We start from the raw sequence: 22226 nt of genomic DNA on the forward strand, positions 1-22226 counted from the left end.
AGGTCCTTATTCCCAAGTTCTCTTGGTGCCTGGAAGTGTCTTTGATCCCCTGTGTTTGTGAGAGCCCCTTATCCTTTCAACCTGACTTAGTAGGAGCAATTTTTGTTTTGTTTATTGCAGCTAAAAAAGTCTTCACTGAAACAAAGATAAAGACATTATTTTACACAATCCCAAAGATTTGAAGTTGGACTGATAACAGCAGCACGCTTTAGAAAGAACACTGGTCCCTTCTACTCAAGCCCTGGCCCTCTTGGCAACAACAGAGGGGCCCTTAGAATGAACTTTAAATTTCTGGGTCACAGATTGTTTACCTGCAAAATGGGAGAGGAGAAAGAGGATTGAATTGCACTATCTGTGAGTTTCCCTTAGGTTTTAACATTATTGGAATCTACTAATTTTGTTTAATTTCAAGTGGGCATAGCTATTTGGTTTCTGTAAGTTCTAGAGAGTAGAGAGAGAAATGTCAAGGTTAGCAATCATGGAGGCCCAGGAGTAGAGGTTTCTTAGACTGTAGATCTAGGGACTCTCAGTCAATTTTGGCATCAAAATACACGGTCATTTGACAGAGAGAAAAAGTGTCCCTTTACTTTTTATATTGGTACCCTCTCAGAGGAGGATCCACTGGAATAAGAAATGGAAATTCCTGTATGCTTCAGTTACCCACTGTGGGAGCCCCTTCTCTGGGATCTAGAAACTTCTACTCAGAGTATCTTCTGTTCTCTAACAGTAATAGACAGGAAATGCTTTTCCTTTCAGTAAAATAACTGGAAGGGGATTGGAGAACTTAAATGATCATCTCTGGCTAAAATAGCCTTATGGGTATAGAGTGGGATCTAAGGATACTTACAGACCTGCTGGAGGGTTTTCTTGTTGCTCTTCTTGTCCCCCTCATCCTCCTCCCTGCATCCTCTCTTTCTCCTACCCAGCTCAGATTTTATACCTTAAATTCCATAAGTGATGGTAAGCCCTGGGTTCTAGATGCTAGAGTCTCACTGAAGACTTCTAATTTAGAATTAAAATTCTCTCTGGAGATGGATTAATAACAAGTTTTTTTCCTCTTTCCAAGGGAAATAATCCTGGACTATCCAGATGGGTCCAATTTAATTACACAAATCCTTAGAAGCAGAGAATCTTTCCATGCTATGGTCAGAACAAGGGTAAGATGTCACCTTGGAAGAATGGTCAGAGAGAAGCAATGTCACAGGCACTAGAAGTGGAGAAGTGGACCACAAACCAAGAAATGGACATAGTCTTTCCAGATGGAAAAGTCAAGGAACTAGATCTCTCCTAGAGCTTCCTGAAAGTAATGCAGTCTGTTTACATCTTGATTTTAGCCCAGTGAGACCTGTGTTGGACTTCTAACCTACAGAACTATATATAATAGATTACGTTCAGCTACTACGTTTGTGGCAATTTCTTACAGCAGGAATAGAAAAACCAGTATAGTCTCCATGACTATGAGCACTGTGGTGTTTACCTTTTCTCTAGAATTACAGTCTAGATTCCAGATGATCAAAGTACAGTTAGCAACTTTTGTGATTTGTAGTCGAGAGCTCTTTCTGCTGAACCAGAACTCAGAAGGTCAGAATGGAAAGAAGACTGGGCCAGGGCTTAAGTTCAGGTTCTGTGCTTGGTAATTATGTAAGCTACAGCGAGTCACTTAAACACTGGGCTCCAGTTTCCTCAACTCTACAGTAAGGGCTTTGGGGTAAGATAGCCTCTATTTCATTTTAGTGCTGGCCCTTGATGATTTCTCTGAGTGCTTGCCTTATGCTGGGGGTGGGTGTTTTGGGCCACTCTGTCTAAATGGCCCCCATCCACCAGGAAGTGGTTTGATGGAAAGTTCCATGGCCAACAGAACTATGTCTCATACTTAATTTTTATTTTTTTATTTTTTATTTTTTATTTTAATTTTTTTTCATTAATTAATTTTTTATTTTTTATAAACATATATTTTTATCCCCAGGGGTACAGGTGTGTGAATCACCAGGTTTACACACTTCATAGCACTCACCAAAGCACATACCCTGGTGGCATCACAATTCTGGACTTCAAGCTCTATCATACTTAATTTTTAAATGTAGTTTTGCTTGTTTGGTGAAGCATGGGTGTTTAAAAGTATTTGTCAAGGGGAAATGTTTTATCCTAATTTTTATGATTACTCCATAAGGAGTGATATTTGAGGACCATTTAAGATGTGAGAGAGAGTTGGGGTGCCTGGGTGGCTCAGTGGGTTAAAGCCTTTGCCTTCGGCTCAGATCATGGTCCCGGGGTCTTGGGATCAAGCCCCACATTGGGCTCTCTGCTCAGCAGGGAGCCTGCTTCCTCCTCTCTCTCTGCCTGCCTCTCTGACTACTTGTGATCTCTGTCTGTCAAATAAATAAATAAAATCTTAAAAAAAAAATAAAGATGTGAGAGAGAGTAGACCAAATCAAGGACCCAAAACTTGCAGTTTAATTTTTAGCAGAATATTAATTATTTATTTTAAAGTGATTGTAGAGCAGAATTAATTGATCTAACAACTTAACTTCTCTTCATTATGAAATGTAGATTCTTTGATAATATATCTTTTTCTTATTTTTATCTGATCAAGAATTTGCCTTTGTAGTTTGCACAGCAATTATTCTTTTCTCTTAGGATAGTCTGTTCTGTGTTTCTGACATGCTATTTACATTAATCTGCCTCAATATATTTATTTACATTTTTGACTCATTTGATTACTTTCATTAACTTTTTTACTGAAGGAATTTAAAAAACCTATCAACAAAACCTAAACTTTTCTTAAGTTCTTTTTAGTTATTTTGCCAATAATAATATCTGTTAATGGCTGCTTGTTTATTGTATGTTGAATGGCTTTGGTTACTAAGGTAGAGGAAATATGTTTTAGTTTTGGAGTTATTTTGATGTCAATTATAAAATCTTTACTTTTGAAATTCATATTTCCTTTGTTGTCAGGCAAATGGACATCAGGAGACTGAATACATCAGAGAAGAACCTCACTTTAATTGTTTTTTTAACTGAATATCAAAACTTTGTATGAAATGTACAAAATCTAACCTTAGAGTCATGCTGAGATCCATGTAAACTGATCTATAATATTCGGGACCATATAATTATAGAATGTCATAATTGGCAAGGACTCTAAACTACAGTTATTATTATTTTTATTATAAACATTTATTTCAAGCCTTGTGAGTCAAACATTTACTAAATATACTGAAACAATTAGATGAGAAAATTAAATCCTACATGTAAAATAAGTTAGAATAAATAACCCATTTTATCTGCATAATGAAAACAACTCTAAAGGGAATTTATGCTTAATTTATAGCCCCTTTTGAATTTATATTTTGGATTGCTTGTACTTCATAATGTCCCCTAGTCCAAAAACCAGTCATTAAGGTGATGATTTCAGAGCTGACCCAGCAGTGGGAAGAACAGTTGGCACTGGGCCCAAAGGCTGGGATATCTGCCCCAGAGCTAGCTCTTTTTACATATGCAATCTGGTAATAGTTCTTTCATTTCTCAGGTCTTTAGTTATTTCATAGTCCAAATGAGGTTCTTGATCAATAGCTGAGAGCCTCATCAGTGATATATTATTTAGAGAAAATGCCTAGAATATGCCCAGAATATGGCAGGGATTCAACAAATCATTGTGCTCTTGCATATATTCCATTTGGTTCCTAAAGCACTCTTTCAGGAAAAACCCGAAGGTTGTTCATGACATACTTTATATTCTGTGGGGCTTAATGCTTTAAGTTCCATGATGTCTTGCATGTTAGAATATTCCTTTGAGTAGTGGGTTACTTCACCTGCATTGTAAGTATGGTGCTAATAGTGAGATCATCTACATAGAAGTACTGTAGATATGAGGCTACTGTATTGTCTACTGGAAATTGTTGATGGCTTTTGCTTATCCATTTGTACTAGTGACATAAATTTTTGCATTTGCTTCATTTGTGAGTCTATTTTTTTTCTTTCTCATTTATTTCCGATTTTTGCTCTATTTCTTCATTCTATACAACTATGTATAATGTCACTTCTGTTTTAGAACAAGGTGGGATACTAACAAACATATATGTGTGTGTATGTGTATGCACACACACACACTAATATCATATTTACTGATTTTAAAATTATACACTACAAAGAAGTGAGTGGGCTTTAGAATTCTGTTTAATTTGTACATTAAAGACAGGCTATCTTTAGCTGTTGTATATAACAGCTTTGTGATAAATAAGAATTCATTTTGGACATCAGTCTGGGAAATTTTCCCCTTAGAAACATTCATGCCTAACTTATGAAGCGAGTTAGTCTATATTATCAAAGTTTGTTTATGCATGTTTGTAACAAAGGGTTTGCTACACGTACTTTAGATTAAACTGATTAGCATTTAATTGTTTCAATGATGATTTTCAAATTTTTAACTATCTGAATGAGGGACATTCACTCAACAGACCACCTGCCTGGTGTCTTCCCTGCTTTTCCCCACAAAGCATAATTCTGGAGCTTGTTGTCCATTTGCATCTGGAATATATTACTGCAAGAGAGCATGGGGATCTTTCAGAGGCTTGGGTTTCTTCAGAGGTACTGTTTTGGGAGATGTGATAATCCAGCAAATAATATTTTAGTTTAATATTGGACCCATTTACAAATTTAGCTTCAATAATACTTTTTTTGAGGATTCACCATCCCTACTCCTTCCTTCGTTCCTTTCTTCCTTCCTGCCTGCCTTCTTTCCTTCCTTCCAGATTTATTTGAGAGAGAGAGAGAGAGAGAGAGAGAGAGAGAAAGTGCAGGGGGAGGGTAGAGGGAGAAGGGGAGAATCTCAAGCAGACTTCCCATCGACACAGAGCCCTATTTGGGGCTTGGTGCCACAGCCCTGAGATCATGACCTGAGCCTAAATCAAGGGTCAGAAGCTGAAAAGAATGAGACACCCAGGAGCTCCTCCCTGACTCTTTCTAATTCACTTCCACTTGCTGTCTAAATTATTTCTATCCTGGATCCACATTTATCTTCCTCCAGCTGGCACATCCATTTCTGGACCCACACACATTGTGTATCAATAAGCATATACAATACACATTATTTTTATTTCTTCTAAACTTTAAAAAAGATTTTTATAAAAATAAAACAACTGAGTGGTATTTTGTTTTGTCTAGTTTTCCTAAAACATAAACCATTTAACAAAGGAACAGAACATACCTGGTCTGATGTTTTGTAACAATACAATTTACTTACTTTAATCTTATAAGAGAAATAAAAACAAATGTAAGCACATTTTTTTGGTTGGCACAAAATCCTTTAAAAACTAGCTCTTCCTTTTTCTCTCTTCTGTTTTTCCCAGATTTCATGTCACCTATTGCGTTGTCTCATTCTCTGCATACTAATTAACCTGGAGACTGCATTAATATAGTGTGCTGAATGGTTATGGGATGCTGAGAGCTTTATGAACAGGTTCATTCTATGGATTGCAAAAACAGCATGAAGTCTATAAATGGTTAGTCATTCAGTCAATTCTAAGGAAGCCAGCACCCACAGAGAGAGGCAAAATCTTCTGTGGACTTGAACTTGATATGGCAAATTTCAAGTATTAATTTCTTCAATTCTCCCCTCCCCAAAGCAATGAGATCCCCTTAACTGGATGTATTCAAACAGATAATAGATAGTGATGTCAGAAATATAACGATCTCCTGAAATATGTGTGTGAAAACATTTTGAATGTGTCAAACACTAAGCAAAAAGGATGATCTGAGAACATGAGCGTAACTTCACTGCCATAGTCTTCCTCGAGTCTAAGATTCAACACTTAAGAATTTAGCTTTTTTTCCCCTTAATATGGATAACCAAAAGTGCTTTCTACTGATAATGTCAGCCAACTCTGCTTCCTAACTAGTTCTTATGCCTCAAGTATTAAAATATCAAAATATGTGTGTGAAGGTCCAATAAAAACACTTGAAATTTTAGGAAAGAGATATTGGAAGTCCTTTGGGATGTATAAGTGAACAAAATGACTAAGTTTATTTGTAACTTCCAGTTTGGTTGGATGCCCAGGCAAATTAAATTCCTATTATGTATGAAGTAAAATTTTGGGACATGAAAATGTCCTTTTACTCGATTCTATTATTTATGAAATTTCTTAGTTCTTTTTTTTGCTATAAGAAATAATAACCAGTGGAACAGAGTAAAGAGCCCAGATATGGACCCTCAACTTTATGGTCACATAATCTTTGACAAAGCAGGAAAAAATATACAGTGGAAAAAAGACAGTCTCTTCAATAAATGGTGTTGGGAAAATTGGACAGCTATATGTAGAAGAATGAAACTCCACCATTCTCTTACACCATACACAAAGATAAACTCAAAATTGATAAAATACCTCAACGTGAAGCAGGAATCCATCAGAATCCTAGAGGAGAACATAGGCAGTAACCTCTACGACATCAGCCACAGCAACTTCTTTCAAGATATGTCTCCAAAGGCAAAGGAAACAAAAGAAAAAATGAACTTTTGGGACTTCATGAAGATCAAAAGCTTCTGCACAGCAAAGGAAACAGTCAACAAAACAGATAAGCAACCCACGGAATGGGAGAAGATATTTGCAAATGACAATACAGAAAAAGGGCTGATATACAAGATCTATAAAGAACTCCTCAAACTCAACACACAAAAAACAGATAATCATGTCAAAAAATGGGCAGAAGACATGAACAGACCCATCTCCAAAGAAGACATACAGATGGCTAACAGACACATAAAGAAATGTTCATCATCACTAGCTTAAGGGAGTTTCAAATTAAAACCATATTGAGATACCACCTTCCACCAGCTAGAATGGCCAAAATTAACAAGACAATAAACAACAAGTGTTGGAGAGAATGTGGAGAAAGGGGAATCCTCTTACACTGTTGGTGGGAATGCAAGTTGGTGCAGCCACTTTGGAAAACTGTGGAGATTCCTTAAGAAATTAAATATAGAACTACCCTATGACCCTATGAAATTGCAATACTGGGTATTTACCCCAAAGATACAGATATAATGAAAAGAAGGGCCAGCTGTATCCATCTGTATCCACCTGCCGTTCACAGCAGCAATGGCCAGAGTTGCCTAATTGTGGGAAGAGCCAAGGCATCCTTCAACAGACAAATGGTTAAAGAAGATATAGTACATATATACAATGGAGTATTATGCCTCCATCAGAAAGGATGAATACCCAACTTTTGTATCAACATGGATGGGACTAGAAGAGATTATGCTGAGTGAAATAAGTCAAGCAGAGAGAGTCAATTATTACATGGTTTCACTTATTTGTGGAGCATAAGGAATAACATGGAGGGCATGAGGAGATGGAGAGGAGAAATAAGTTGGGGGCAATTGGAGGGGGTAACGAACTATGAGAGACTGTGAACTCTGAGAAACAAACTGAGGGTTTTGGAAGGGAGGGGGCTAAGGGTTTGGGTGAGCTGATGGTGGATATTAAGGAGCGTGTGTATTGCATGGAACACTGGGTGTGGTGCATAAACAATGGGTTCTGGAACACTTGAAAAGAAATTTAGAAAAATAAAAATTAAAAAAGAAATATTAAGAAAAATATTTTCACAGAGGTTAAGATATCACAATAATAAATAAATATATAAATACACACACACACACATATATATATATAAAATAAAAGCTTACTATTTGCAAAGCACTGTTCTTAAGGACTTTGCGGGTCTTCATTAATTTCCATAATGTTCTTCTGAGATTATTAATTTGATCATCTCCCTTTAATTGATGAGAAAACTAAAGCTCAGAGTACAGAAACCACTCACCTAAGGTCATTTGGAAGGGATGCATATGATCAGGATTCAAACACAGGTAGTCTTATCCTAGAATCTGTGCTTTTCACCACATACCATGCTATGTCCCAGATAATTCAAACTCAACAAGACTTGGGTTCAAATCCTGGCTAGAGCTTGTATCAACTGAGTAACCCTGGAAACTGGGTCTTAGTTTTCTTTTCTGTAAAATAAGCACAGTAGTACCAGTCCTACTGGGTTGTTATTAAGAATAAATGAGATAATCTACATAAACAAACAGCATAATACCTGGCATAAGGTAGATATTGCAATCAAAGGCCAGATGCTTCTCTTTTCCCTATGCAATGGAGTTAAAAATATTTTATGAAAAAAAAAATCCTCCCCCTCCCACATGATCTTTACAAAACCTGGTTAAAACATTTAATAACAAATGGCTTACTCATTCTCCATATTCTTTAAGATTATTGTTAGCAAGCAGAAAATAGTTACCTGCAAGCATAGAAACTTGATTTTTTTTTCTCTCCTTTCCTTTCCTTTTGCTACTCCTCAGTGGTGATGTAAGATGAGGTGGGATTGGGGCTGAGGGAGAAACAGTTGAATCTTTGCTTCTTTCTGGAATTTTCATTATAAGCTCAATAACACTCCTTTAGGCTTTTGTCATACATTTTCTTGAAAAGATCATTGTTTACCATCTCTTAAATGAGGAATTACACAATATAGATTGCATGTCTTGTAAATAGCAAAACCCCTAGTGAATATTACTCTAAAACGAGGATCATCTATCCATGATTTTGTGGCGAAACCGGCATATGGAAGAGAGATCTATGTGTTAGATATCATCTGGATATGCTTCTCTAGAAGTAACTGGGTCTGTTGATGTAGACGAGGGGTTCAGGCATCTCTGATATCTAAATCTGAGGACTGTGAGAAGGGAAAAGTACAACGAACTCAGCTTTCTTCCATCAGTCGAGTCCCTCCATGTCAGGCTCGGAAGGAGCCAAGCCTGTGGTGAGAGGGGCAAACAACAGATTTTGAAAAAATGTGCCCTTGTCCTTCCACTGCTGTTCTTTAGAACAGTTTAGCTTGAACATCTTTAACATATCATACACTTATCTGGTATTGGATACATGGAAAAAGGTCAGCATTGTGCTCTGTGGGTCATAGGCTGTGGTTTGGCAGGCCATGTGCGTGGATTCCCAGGCCGCATTACGTGAGTAATGGTAACCAAAGCCCTTTTCCATTTCCCACCCATACACATGTCTGCAGAAGAAAAAGACTAAACAAAATGTTCTTTTTTTATCCTAAATGAAAACAAGTAGAAAAATGAGTGGCAGAAAAAGCTGGTCCAGTTTACTGTAAATGCCTCTGGAAAAGAGGCCCTATCACAGTAAGTGAGAAATCCTTTGTTCTCAGGTTTGAAATACCAGTACACTTTCCATGAATATTTAACCTGTGAGCTCCTCTCAATATAAAAGAAAACTTACTGAGTAACTCCCTTGCTGCAAAAGATGTTGTGGGTCGCAGAGAATTTGGAATTTTCCTTTTAATCATTTTATTTAAAATTTTATATTTGTCTTCTGGATAAAGAGAGCAGAAGTAACACAAGTGTTTGTATCGGCTCTCCTTCTAAATTCTACTAAAGAAACGGTAAGGGAATAAAACAGAGAGAAGACGGAGAGGATGAAGAGAGAGAGAGAGGGAGGGAATAACAACGTGAGAAATGACAAGTCTTTGGAAGCTGGAAATTAGAGGCTCTGTAACAGATTTGAAGGCAAATTGCAGCTGAAAATGTCTATGGGAAGGATAATGAGAAAAGCAAGCTGAGTTTCTCCTGCAGAATTTAGCAGTGGGTCAGAAGATGAAAGTACCAAGTGCTACAAAGTCATGGGGCCGAAACCAGGAGGGCTCTATGCAAGTTTGTATAGGAAGCAAACTCCAAGATCTTTGTTCCATCCTGGAACACTGCTGAACCCTTCTCTACCAATACCAAAGCCTGAAGATTTGCTTCTTTGATTATGCCAGTTTGGCCTTGATCTAGGGAGATAAGGGCCAGGAGTAAGCTGCTGGACTGAAAAAGGGAATCAAGTGAAGGCTATACTAGATGGTGAGCCACACTGGCCCCAGCTGACTCTCTCCCAGAATGCTGGTTCCCAGATGTTTACTTCCCAGGCTGCCACTGGAAGAATCTTTCTCTGAAGAAACTGAAAGGACCCTGGCATTCTGAAATTTAGAGAAACTTCGAAGAAATCCATCCTGTTGCCTACTTACCCTACGAGGAAGCCCACCCCTTGAAAACTCCCTCCCTCTATCCCTCATAGTCCCTTCCCTTCACCTCCCCCAGTATTGAGAACGTCTGGTTATCCTTGGTTAACCTCGCTCTTAAACATGAATTGATATCAAGGATCATCAAGAAATATTCAATAAAAGTCTCTTTCATTGAAAAGAAATCGTAATAAATGAACAGAAAAAGGAAGTAAATGCAAATAAAAGAATAGGAAAGACAAAACAAAACAAAACAAACACCAACAACCTGGAGTTTAAAATCCTCAAAGAGATAAAAATCACTGCATCCCTAGTATTAGAATAGGATGCTGTGAAAAGTAATATTGAGAAGCAGAAAAACCAAAAAACCAAAACCTTATGAGTAAACAGAAAGCAATATTGAAGAAATGTCTAACAAAGCAGAATGACACATAGACAAGATAAAAGGTATGAAAAAATTGAAGTTTAATCTACGTTCTAAGAGGTCCTTAGAGGACAACATTCACTTAAGAGAAATTATGAATGGAGGACCAGAAAATTGGAAGAAATTTAAATAGTCCATGTAAGGACACAAATTTTCAGATTAGAGGGCCTGTCAAATGTCCAGAATAAAATTAAAAAATAAAAAGACCCACAACAGGATTTATTATGAAGTAGAGAGAAGATTCTAAAAAAATCTAAGTGATAAAAATGCCATCTTTTCCATTGAGGGCTAAGAATGGCATAAACTGCTCAAAGAAACTCTGAGCTAGAAAATAATGAAGCAATACTTCCAAAATTATGAGTGTAAGTTATATCCTCTCTGGAAATTATAGTACTGGATTGTTCAAGTTTTCAAAAAATCATCTGATCTGAATTCTTTCTTAAAGAAGTACTGAAGGTTGTAATAAATAGATGTAGGGGAACCAGAAACCATGAGACAAAGGATTTTCAGGATAGTGACCAAAGGAATTCTGAGTTATTCCTGTTAACAGTTATCCACATAGTTCTATTAATGTAAATACTGATTATTATTTTAGGGAAAAATTTGATATAATCATACCAGGAAAATAGGGAGAGGTGCAGTTAGTTTATTATTGTTGGTGGTGTTGGGAGTAGGGGTTGCAGTGTAAGAGAGCAGAATCCTGACTTATCAAAATAGGAAATGTTTAAAATCAGTAAGTCAATAAGTCAAGGAACAGCAGCAGAAGCACATTACTTAGTGTTATAGAGTTGAAGACTGTAAGATTGTTGCAAGCATGAAATTAGTTGCTTCTAGGAGAATGAACCTGGTTTTGATAAGGATTAGCCAAGTTTTCTTTTTTAATGGCTTTTTAGTACTACTAGAATTTTTAAAACTATGTGCCTGAAAGACATAAAAATAAATATAAAAAAGCATGTAATATTCTCTTATTTTACCAATAAGGATAGATTAAGGTTATGCTGTAGTAACAAATAACTACAAAATTTCAGTAGCTTAGTGCAGGGAAACTTATGTGTATGCCTCATATCCAACATGAGTTAGGGGGAGTCTTAGATTTCTACTTCTGCAGTCAGTCAGGAAGCCAGGGATGGAGGCTTTGTGTCAACTGAGTTTTCATAATCATTGTAGAAATGACCAGGAAACTCTTGAGGTTTCTATTTGGCATTTGAGTGCTCTGGCCCAGAAATACAACACATTATTATTTCTGCTCATAAATTACTGGTCAAAGTTAGTCACCTGGTCACACCCAGGCTCAAGAATATTATGAAATTCACACCTGAAAACCAAAAAAATCCAGTCAAGAAATGGGCAAAAGATGTAAAGAGACATTCCTTCAAAGAAGATATCCAAATGGCCGACAGACACGTGAGAAATGCTCAGCATCATTCAGCATTAGAGAAACACAAATCAAAACCACAGTGAGATTTCACCTCGCACAAGTCAGAATGGCTAAATTAGCAACTCAGGAAACAACAGATGTTGGTGAGATTAGGGAGAATGGGGAACCCTCTTACACTGTTGGCGGGAATGCAAACTGGTACAACCACTCTGCAAAACAGTATGGAGGTTCCTCAAAAAGGTAAAAATAGAACTACCTTAGGACCCAGGAATTGCACTACTAGGTATTTATCCAAAGGATACAAACATAGTGATTTGAAGAGGCACCTGCACCCCAGTGTTTATAGCAGCAATGTCCACAATGGCCAAACTATGGAAAGAACCTAGATGTCCATCAATCGATGAATGGATGAAGAGGATGTCACTCATGCACAGACACACACAGGAATATTATTTAGCCATCAAAAAGAATGAAATATTGCCATTTGCAATGATGTGGATAGTCCTAGAGAGTACTATGCTTAGTGAACTAAGTCAGTCAGAGAAAGGCAAACACCATATGATCTCACTCATATGTGGAATTTCAGAAACAAAACAAAACAAAACAAATTTAAGAAATAAAACACAGGAGAAGGGAGAGAAAAATAAAATAAGACAAAACAGGAAGGGAGGCAAACTGTAAGAGACTTTTAACTATAGGGAACACCCTGAGGGTTGCTGGAGGGGAGGTTGGTGGAGGTTGGGGGTAACTGGGTAATGGGAATTAAGGAGGGCACACGATGTAATGAGCACTAGGTGTTTTATGCAACTGATGAATCACTGAGTTGTACTTCTGGGGGGAAAAGAAAGCATACTAGGAAGTTCAGAGCTCCATGTGTACGAAGGGTGAGGAGAACCGATTATCAGTAAGCAGAATGAGTGACCATCACATGCATTTTTCCATTTCATTTAGTCTTTTTTCCCTCTTTCCTTTCAATCTTCTACCTTCGAAACCAAGTAACCAGTGTTAACTAAGTGAATGTTTTCTACTTTTTATATTTTTAAAAAATGCAGCCGTTGTCTATATACGTTGCTCTCTAACTTGTTTTTCTTACTTAGTAACATACTGTATTTTCTTTTTTTTTTCATTTAGTTGATTTTATTTTTATTTTTTCAGTGTTCCAAGATTCATTGTTTATGCACCACACCCAGTGCTCCATGCAATACGTGCCCTCCTTAATACCCACCACCAGGTTCACCCAAACCCACTCTCCCCTACAAAACCCTCATTTTGTTTCTCAGAGTCCATGGTCTCCCATGGTTTGTCTCTCCCTCCGATTTCCCCCAACTCATTTCTCCTCCCCATCTCCAAGTGTCCTCTGTGTTATTCCTTATGCTCCATGAATAAGTGAAACCATATGATAACTGACTCTCTTTGCTTGACTTATTTCACTCAGCATAATCTCTTCCACTCCTGTCCAAGTAGGTACAAAAGTTGGGTATTCATCCTTTCTGATGGAGGCATAATACTCTATTGTATATATGGACCACATCTTCTTTATCTATTCATCCGTTGAAGGGCATCTTGGTTCTTTACACAGTTTGGCGACTGTGGCCATTGCTGCTATGAACATTGGGGTACAGATAGCCCTTCTTTTCATTACATCTGTATCTTTGGGGTAAGTCGCCAGTATTGCAATTTCAGGGTCATGGGACAGCTCTATTTTTTTGAGGGAGAAGCAGGCTCCCTGCCGAGCAAGGAGCCCAATGCGGGACTCCAACTGAGCCACCCAGGTGTCCCAGGACAGCTCTATTTTTAATTCCTTAGGAATCTCCACAGTTTTCCAAAGTGGCTGTACTATATTTTCTTTTTGTTTTTTAGACTGTATTTTTTAAGGTCAAAATATTTTAATGTAATTGACTGTACATACTATAGTATGAATATACTATAGTTTATTTGATCAATCTCTTACTGTAGTTATTGAGGATGTTTACAGCTTTTGTCACAGAAAGCAGAGCAACAGTGAATATTCTTGTACATGCATCTTTCTAGGTTGGAACTTTATTCTTTTCAGGTGACACCCAGAAGTGGGGTTGTTGAAGGGTGGTTTTACATTTTGAATAGTCATCACTGAATTACTTTCCTTTGAGACTGTTGTGATTTATATTTCCATCAGCAAAAATCAAATTGTATGAGCACCATGCAATCTTTCTTTTTCCTATTTCTAAATTTCTTTCACTAAATTGATGGGTTAAAGTTTAATTAAGGAGATATGGCAATGTACTTGAAATGACTGATGATGAAGAGAATATGTAAACAAGGAAAAAATGAAGTGTTAAGGCAGTACAAAAGATTCTCAAGGGGAGGACAGTTCTTGAACTATAAGGAAGTCAAAGAACATTCCAGAGCAGGAGAACAACATAATGTCCCAGAGGCAAGAGCACTGCTGCCAAATTTGCTGAACTGCAAGACAGGCTCACCTGAAGTGGAAAACCCACAGTGGACAATGGGGTAAACAGAGTGCTGGGCTTGTGGTGGGGGTGGGGGAAAGGACTGTTCTAGGTGTTATGATATGACAGAGAAATTCAGACTTGAAGTGGAAGCGAAGAGTCAGCGAGCATTGGTTTCTCCACAGCAAAGGGACGTAATAGGCAAGTGCTCCAGAGAAACTTTTGGTTAGGAGGCTGCAGGTAGATTGAATGGACGTGAGCAAGATGGGTTGTGCTGATAGAAGCACCAACAGGGTTCAAATGTCCCAATCCACATCTCCTTGCATGGAGTAGACATGCTTTACTTAAAGAAAGAGCTCGGTGACATAGAGTTAAACTGCAGTTGTTGTTTGTTTTATAAACCTTGAAATCTTGCCAGAATGGCAAAAAACAAAAGAGCAGAAATGGGAGGAAATCAGACTACACGGAGAAGCAAAGGAATGAATAAGACTAATTCAGAACATGCTATGTAAGAAGAAAGCAACATTAAACAGCAAAAGGCAACAAATGATTTGGCAAAGGCATCCTCTATATAAACACAGCTGTCAGAGAACAGGGGAACTCAAAGCAAAACCACCTCCTAGAATGAGTAATATAATGTAAAACTCTATAAGAAGGAAAACTATTATGTAGGTTAAATATATATTTATTTTTCTTGGCCGGTGAATACAATGTAACTATAAGTCCTTCATAATTTGAATTGTTTAGATAGTATTTTTAAATTGGATATCTATTGTGACCTTTGTTTTAGACTGGGAGGAAAACAATGCTATTTTTAGAATGTGGTATGAAACCTCAGAGTAACATATAATCATCAAATAAACTAATAGGAAAAGTAGAGACATAAATGATACACAGGATTCTGTGTAAAAATGTATATTACGTGTACAGGCACACACACACACACACACACACACACGCGCGCATGGCAATGAAGTAGCCATGTTGCTTGCAGGCTAATAAAAATTGTCCATGAGAGACTATGGACTCTGAAAAACAATCTGAGGGTTTTGAAGGGGCGGGGGGTGGGAGGTCAGGGTACCAGGTGGTGGGTATTATAGAGGGCACGGATCGCATGGAGCACTGGGTGTGGTGCAAAAATAATGAATACTGTTATGCTGAAAAAAAATAAATTAAAAAAAATTGAGCAGATTTTAAAATCAAACAACAAAAAACAGGTTCCATTTTTAAATACTAAAATGCAACCAATGATCTCCTTGCAATTCTTTCAGTTTTCTGATCTCTTTCTACAACAATAAAGGAGAAGCCATTTTGACTCACAATCTTTTCGTTCTTGAGGGGCATTGACTTCTCAATCGAAATAGAATAATGAACAATCACTTTAAATAGGTAACTCTGCAGGAATTTCTCTGGACACCTTATTGCATTTTTTCCCCCCAGGATAGGTGATGTAATGTTCTTGATGACCACTTCTTGCTCTACTTTCTCTAGACTGGTTTCATCTGCTGGCTTTGGCTCAAGGTTCCTGTTATGCATGTTGTTGGATGGTAGCTGTGGGTAACATGATGAGTCGTTACTCTTCTCGCAGAGCCCTCTTTCACCACCTGCCATTGACCTTCTTCTTCTGTCCCTTCCTTCTGCATCAGTGTAAGATATGAAGGATAATAAGTGTCACACTGCTTCTGTCATTCTGGCAGTTCTACCATTCAATCAACTCTCCATATTATTATTGACAGCAGCATTAAAGGCCATTTTCTAGAAAGTCATGCATCCCTTCGTGACATCAACATTTTAAGGTGAGAAGTTCAACGTCAAAAACAAAGTTTTCTAAGCTGTCTTGGTGTGTAATGTTACTCGCTATAATTATAATATACATAGCTTTGTAGAAATTATGTAGGTAAGCTACTGGAAGTGCAAAGAGGAAAAGGGACAACATAGAAAAAAATTTACTTTCTTTTTACATCCCATTTTCAGTTCAGAATTTGAGAGTTAACATGGATATTTTTGTAGTTAATTTCAGATAGAAGATCTGAAACTGGCATTCTAGGGAATAATATTGGGGTGAGATGTCTGGCAGGGCAAGAGTTTGCTTTCTAAAGTCATTTCCCACCTCCTACTTTGGTGGTTCTCAAACTATTTGTGGCAGAAGACTAGCTTTTCCCTCATCTCTGCAGACTGGTATCTTTGTAAAAGTCAATAAAACAACTAAAAAAAAAAAGCATAATCCCCCAAATTTAATATTAAATTTAAACACAAGACTACTCTGTTAAGTTGCTCTAAAGGTTTATAAATGGCCATCTCTAGGTGTGCACTAATCCTAATACAGATGGGAAGGGGGGATCTCAGGGACACATGGGACCATGGTGGACCATGCTTTGAGAACTGTCCGTGACATTCTTGCCCAGCAGTATTTACAGTTTCCCAGAAAAGAGATTCTTCATGGTGTGGTGCAGAACATTATCAATAAAATAAAAATAATGAAAAAGAAATGGAAAGAATATAATATGCTTGGCTCTGAAATATACACACTTCTTAAGTTCCAAGATAGACTGAGTAACTAAGGGCTCATGGGATCTGTGAAGGCTGACCTAAAGCCAACTGTGAACTCACAAAAAAACTACAGAATATGCACTGGAATGTGATTTCTTAAGTGCCTTATTCCTGTAAGGAGATGGATAAAATTGTAGTCAACCAAACCGCTTTTTGTGGTTTTTGGAAGAAAGTTCTTGATAAGCCAGCTGGGAGTTGAAGGTGAGACTCCAAGATCGGTGATTGTGGTCAATCAATGTGAATGTGATCAAGCCCGTAGAACGTGACATGAATCTGAGCTCCTCTACTTATGAGGTCTGTGAACCTGAATATGTCACTTTCCTGAGACTCTGTTTCCTTGAGTGGAAAAAGGAGTCATAATAATAGTGTGCTTTATACTATTCTGGTACCAGGATAATTAAAAATATGGTGCTCAGTATGTATTAGTCGTTGTTAATAATAATCACAAATTGTTTCCTCTGTTGGTAATGCTACTGCAGACTCTAAGGGTGGAAGGTAGGTCTACACTTAAGGACATTCACCTTATGTTAGATAGGACACTATTCCCAAAAATCTTACACAAAAGGTTAATTATGTTCCATGTCAGAAGAGTTTATAGCTCAATAAATTTTGAAAACCCTGAGTTTTTTGAGACTCACAGTGATTTGTATATACCATGTTGTTCACACATGTATTCCTTCCCTTAAACACTGTGCCACTCATTCGCTTTTTCCTTCTTAAATTTTACAACTTACCTAAGACCCTGGTCAAATCACCTGTTCTTTTCCCCATAGTCTTCCTTATAGCTTCAGCCATGGTGGTCTCCCTTCTGAAATCCCAGACACTTAGCATCTGTTTCATTGAGTTCATGGACAGATGTCCTACTGAACTCTGGATATGTTGTTTATGCAAATGTTGTTTTCTTAATGAGCATGTCGATCTTTGAAAATGATACCGTTTTATGCATTCTAACAGCATAACAAATGTATGTTGGTTCGCATTTTTTATTTAACATCTGGAGTGGTTTCAAGTTTATTTGGTATGAGTCCCAAGTTGCTAATGTGAAGAAATGAGTTCCATTTGCAGCCCTAAAAATTACCAAACACATTGGAAATGATCACCTTTGCTTATTCATGTAAGTGAATAATACACGAGTTCAACTAAAAATAAAATTTTATAATTATAAATTATAGCAAACAAGCATATGATCTTTAAACTGACATTAAACAGCACAAAATATATTCATAAGGAATAGAATAACAATATATACTTATTAAAGTCATACTTCATTTCTTCCTAGTTTGATTATTGGGGTGACCTCTTTCCTAGGTGGTTAGGAGAAGATCAAATGACAAAATTATTTTAAAAATCAAGTCACAGGGTTTGAAAAGTGCTTGAAGACTCATCTAGTTCTCTTCTGTAAGTTCCCACTTAGATATATGTCACTGTGAACTTCAGCAAGGTTAGAATCCACGTTTTTGTAGAAAGGGAAATGGCCCAAACAGTTACAAACTTTTGTAGAATAGAAAATACTCAAACCATTGTCCACCTCGTAATTCCATCTCAATATATTTATTTGCTGTTATTTGAAGATTGTTTGAGAAATGTGAGTGGTAGTGAACTTATAAAAAATAATCTAATATATGTTATTGAATTAAAAGAAAATTACTACAAATTCAAATGTTTAAAGCAACGAAGACTATTCTAAAAGAGAGAGCAGGAAGTTTTTGCTAAAAACTGTTCTGTGAGCCCGTGGAACTGAGACAGAGAAAAAAAATTAGTGAGTCGTCCTGAATTCTTGAAAACAGGGTTTATCATTAAAACCCATTCTTGGGTATGTTTGCCATGATCTGAGTCTTCAATATGGTCCTACGGCAAAGCCCTCATTGGTTTTGAGAAGGTACTGCCTGTCCTTGGAGCGGAAGGCCACACGTGCCCCTTGCCTTCTACTCCAGCAAGGTGTCCTCTTCAGTTCCCAGTCATGTTATGACCTGCTCAGCTTCAACTTGCGTCTGGAAGACATGGGGATCACAGTATTTAATGCAGAGGCAGCCCAAACCGATTTTTCACATTATGCCAAGTTTGAGTGTGGTTGGGTGCAGGTTTGCATTTTTGCTCCCAGTGCCAGAGGCTGGTGGTGTTGAGATACACGGTGGCTGCTGCCTGAAAGCATTGTCAGCAGAGAAATGCAAAACATGTGAAGACAGCAGATGGTACCATGACGCGTGCCGGTGCTAGGGGAGCTGTAGGGGAAGGGCCAGTAAAGACTGTGGTAGGGAGCTAGCTTTTGAGGTGAAGAGCAAATGGAGATGGGTAAGACATCTTGGGAAGCGGAAACAGAACTTGCTAAGGCACCAGAACGTGGAAAGTATAAGCTGGAGGAAAGAGCATGATTTAGATGGGCAGGTAGATAGCTGGGAGTATCAATCAGAAGATGAAATTGCAAATGTAGATTAGGTCTTATTTTTATGTTTTACCTTTTGTCTCTTTTTGGTGTTGTTTTCAGTAGTGTTTACTTTGAGTCTCCCATAAATTAATGCAACTCCTAGAAAGAAGAGAGAGATTTCTATTTTCTCTATAATTCCTATTGGTCACCAGATAAGTATTTGTTGGTTTCTAAACAGATTACATGCTAGGTTATAGTGTTAGTCTTAGATCATTAAACAGTAACAGAATCTATCTTAATATGCAATATTATAAAAAATGGTAGTAGTTATACAGAGGCTTATTTAACAGCACTGCATGGAACTTTGGTCAAAACAGTTTCTTATATAAGTAATTAAAAATACTTTGTTGATAACATAATACTATGTAAATGTTTTTTTATTTAGTCTTGTCATTTTTTTTAACTTTTTTTTTATTAATTTTTTATTTTTTATAAACATATATTTTTATCCCCAGGGGTACAGGTCTGTGAATCACCAGGTTTACACACTTCACAGCACTCACCAAAGCACATACCCTCCCCAATGTCCATAATCCCACCCCCTTCTCCCAACCCCCCTCCCCCCAGCAACCCTCAGTTTGTTTTCTGAGATTAAGAGTCACTTATGGTTTGTCTCCCTCCCAATTCCCTCTTGTTTCATTGATTCTTCTTCTACCCACTTAAGCCCCCGTATTGCATCACCACTTCCTCATATCAGGGAGATCATATGATAGTTGTCTTTCTCTGCTTGACTTATTTTGTTAAGCATGATACGCTCTAGTTCCATCCATGTTGTCGCAAATGGCAAGATTTCATTTCTTTTGATGTCTGCATAGTATTCCATTGTGTATATATACCACATCTTCTTGATCCATTCATCTGTTGATGGACATCTAGGTTCTTTCCATACCTCACACCAGTCAGAATGGCTAAAATCAACAAGTCAGGAAATGACAGATGCTGGCGAGGATGCGGAGAAAGGGGAATCCTCCTACACTGTTGGTGGGAATGCAAGCTGGTGCAGCCACTCTGGAAAACAGCATGGAAATTCCTCAAAATGTTGAAAATAGAACTGCCCTATGACCCAACAATTGCACTACTGGGTATTTACCCTAAAGATACAAACGTAGTGATCCAAAGGGGCACGTGCATCCAAATGTTTATAGCAGCAATGTCAAGCAAGATATTTTTAACCCACTGAGTCACCCAGGTGCCCCAAGCAAGATATTTTTAAAGCATAAAGGGAACATGATAACAACTCCCTAATTTGATTACTTTTGTGATGTCGATGCCAGTTTCCATTTGGCTTTTTTGTGACTCAACATTTTTAACCATCAGGTACATCAGAGGGATGGTGCCTATCTCTCTTAAAGAGAATTCCAGAGACTTCTCATGATAATATATCATCCTACAACTTTTAGAAAAAACAAAAATCAAAGTAATTTTTAAGTGAGGCTGTCAATGAAATGTTAATCAACTTCACATTATCTAAAATAAATATAATGGAAGTTATTGCTCAGTTGCAGTTTTATTGATATGCAATTCACAAAAGACCTAAGTCCGCAACCCTAATGGAAAGATTTTTTAAAGAAGTGTGGTTATAGAAATGTAACAAACAGTATTTTAGCCAAAAAGAATGTGTAAATACACAAAATCTCAAGAATTTAAGAACAGGGGCATGTGGGGATGCCTGGGTGGCTCAGTCCGTTAAGCCTGGTCATAATCTCCGGTTCTGCATTTGAGTTCCCCATTGGGCTCCCTGCTCAGTGGGGAGTCCACTTCTCCCTCTCATGCTACTGCCTGGGCTTGTGTTCTCTCTCCCTCTGACAAATCAATAAATAAAGTCTTAAAACAAAACAAAACAGGAGAATCTAATTTCCCAGACACTAACGGCATGTCAGAGTGAGTGGCTTCTATTTAATCCAAAGTTCTTTACTAAAAGTAAGGTTTGCAGTGCTTCCAGAGGGAGCATGTGACTGCCAATGTAAAATGCACGCTCGCTGTTGAGAATGGAGCCTGGCAGGATGGAAAATATTGAGAAACTGTGACTTCCTTCAATTCAGTCAGAGACATAATTAACTTATGTATTTACCATACCTTTTCACAAAATGGTAGCTGGAGGTCTGTAGGACCAATTTACACAAATGGACCTACTTTTTGCAAATCCATCTGGAGATTGTTGAATATAACTTATTGACTTTCATATGAACATTTCTCCTTGTTCTCATGCTTCCTTAGAAACATAAACATTTGTGCACGACCCCTGGTCCTCTCACTGCCATCAGCTTCTCTGCTGTATCTGATGTGCTATTGTAATATTTTTAAAAACCTTACACTTGAAAAGGTTAAAAAAAAATTCTGCCAGCATGGTAGTTTTGGTAGCTACAAGCCTGATCTCAAAAAAGAAAAAAAAAAAAAAAAAAAAAAGGATGGGGGGGAGGGGGTCATTTGTACAGTAGATGAGAAGTAGAAAAGATTTTAAAAGTACTTTTTTTCTGTATTCAATCTAAGGAAAAATGTTTTCTCAAATGCAATGATACAAGGACATATTCAGAAAGCACTTTTATTTTTGACTATGTTTTTCTGTTTACCTCCAAGTTATTTTATGTGATTGCTATCAGATTCATTTTCTGTGCTTTTCTAAGCTCCTTGGAGAGTCACTGCTTGAGGGATCCACTTGATTCCTGGCTGTCACTAATTGTTTTGTGGGAGCAGGGAATCTTCTTTGTGGGAAATCTTTTAATTACAGATTTTTTTCATAGATACATGAATGCTCATCTTTTCTATTTCTTTTTTTTTTTTTTAAGATTTTATTCATTTATTTGAGAGAGAGAGAAAGAGCACAAGCAGGGGAATTGGCAGGCAAAGGGAGAGGGAGAAGCAGGCTCCCTGCTGATCAAGGAGCCAGATGTGGGACTTAATCACAGGACCCTGAGATCATGACCTGAGCCAAAGCAGTCGCTTAACTGACTGAGC

The sequence above is a fragment of the Mustela putorius genome, unplaced genomic scaffold (genome assembly GCF_011764305.1).
Source record: "Mustela putorius furo isolate JIRA1106 unplaced genomic scaffold, ASM1176430v1.1 tig00000135_pilon_pilon_pilon, whole genome shotgun sequence".
NCBI classification, from domain to species: Eukaryota; Metazoa; Chordata; class Mammalia; order Carnivora; family Mustelidae; genus Mustela; species Mustela putorius.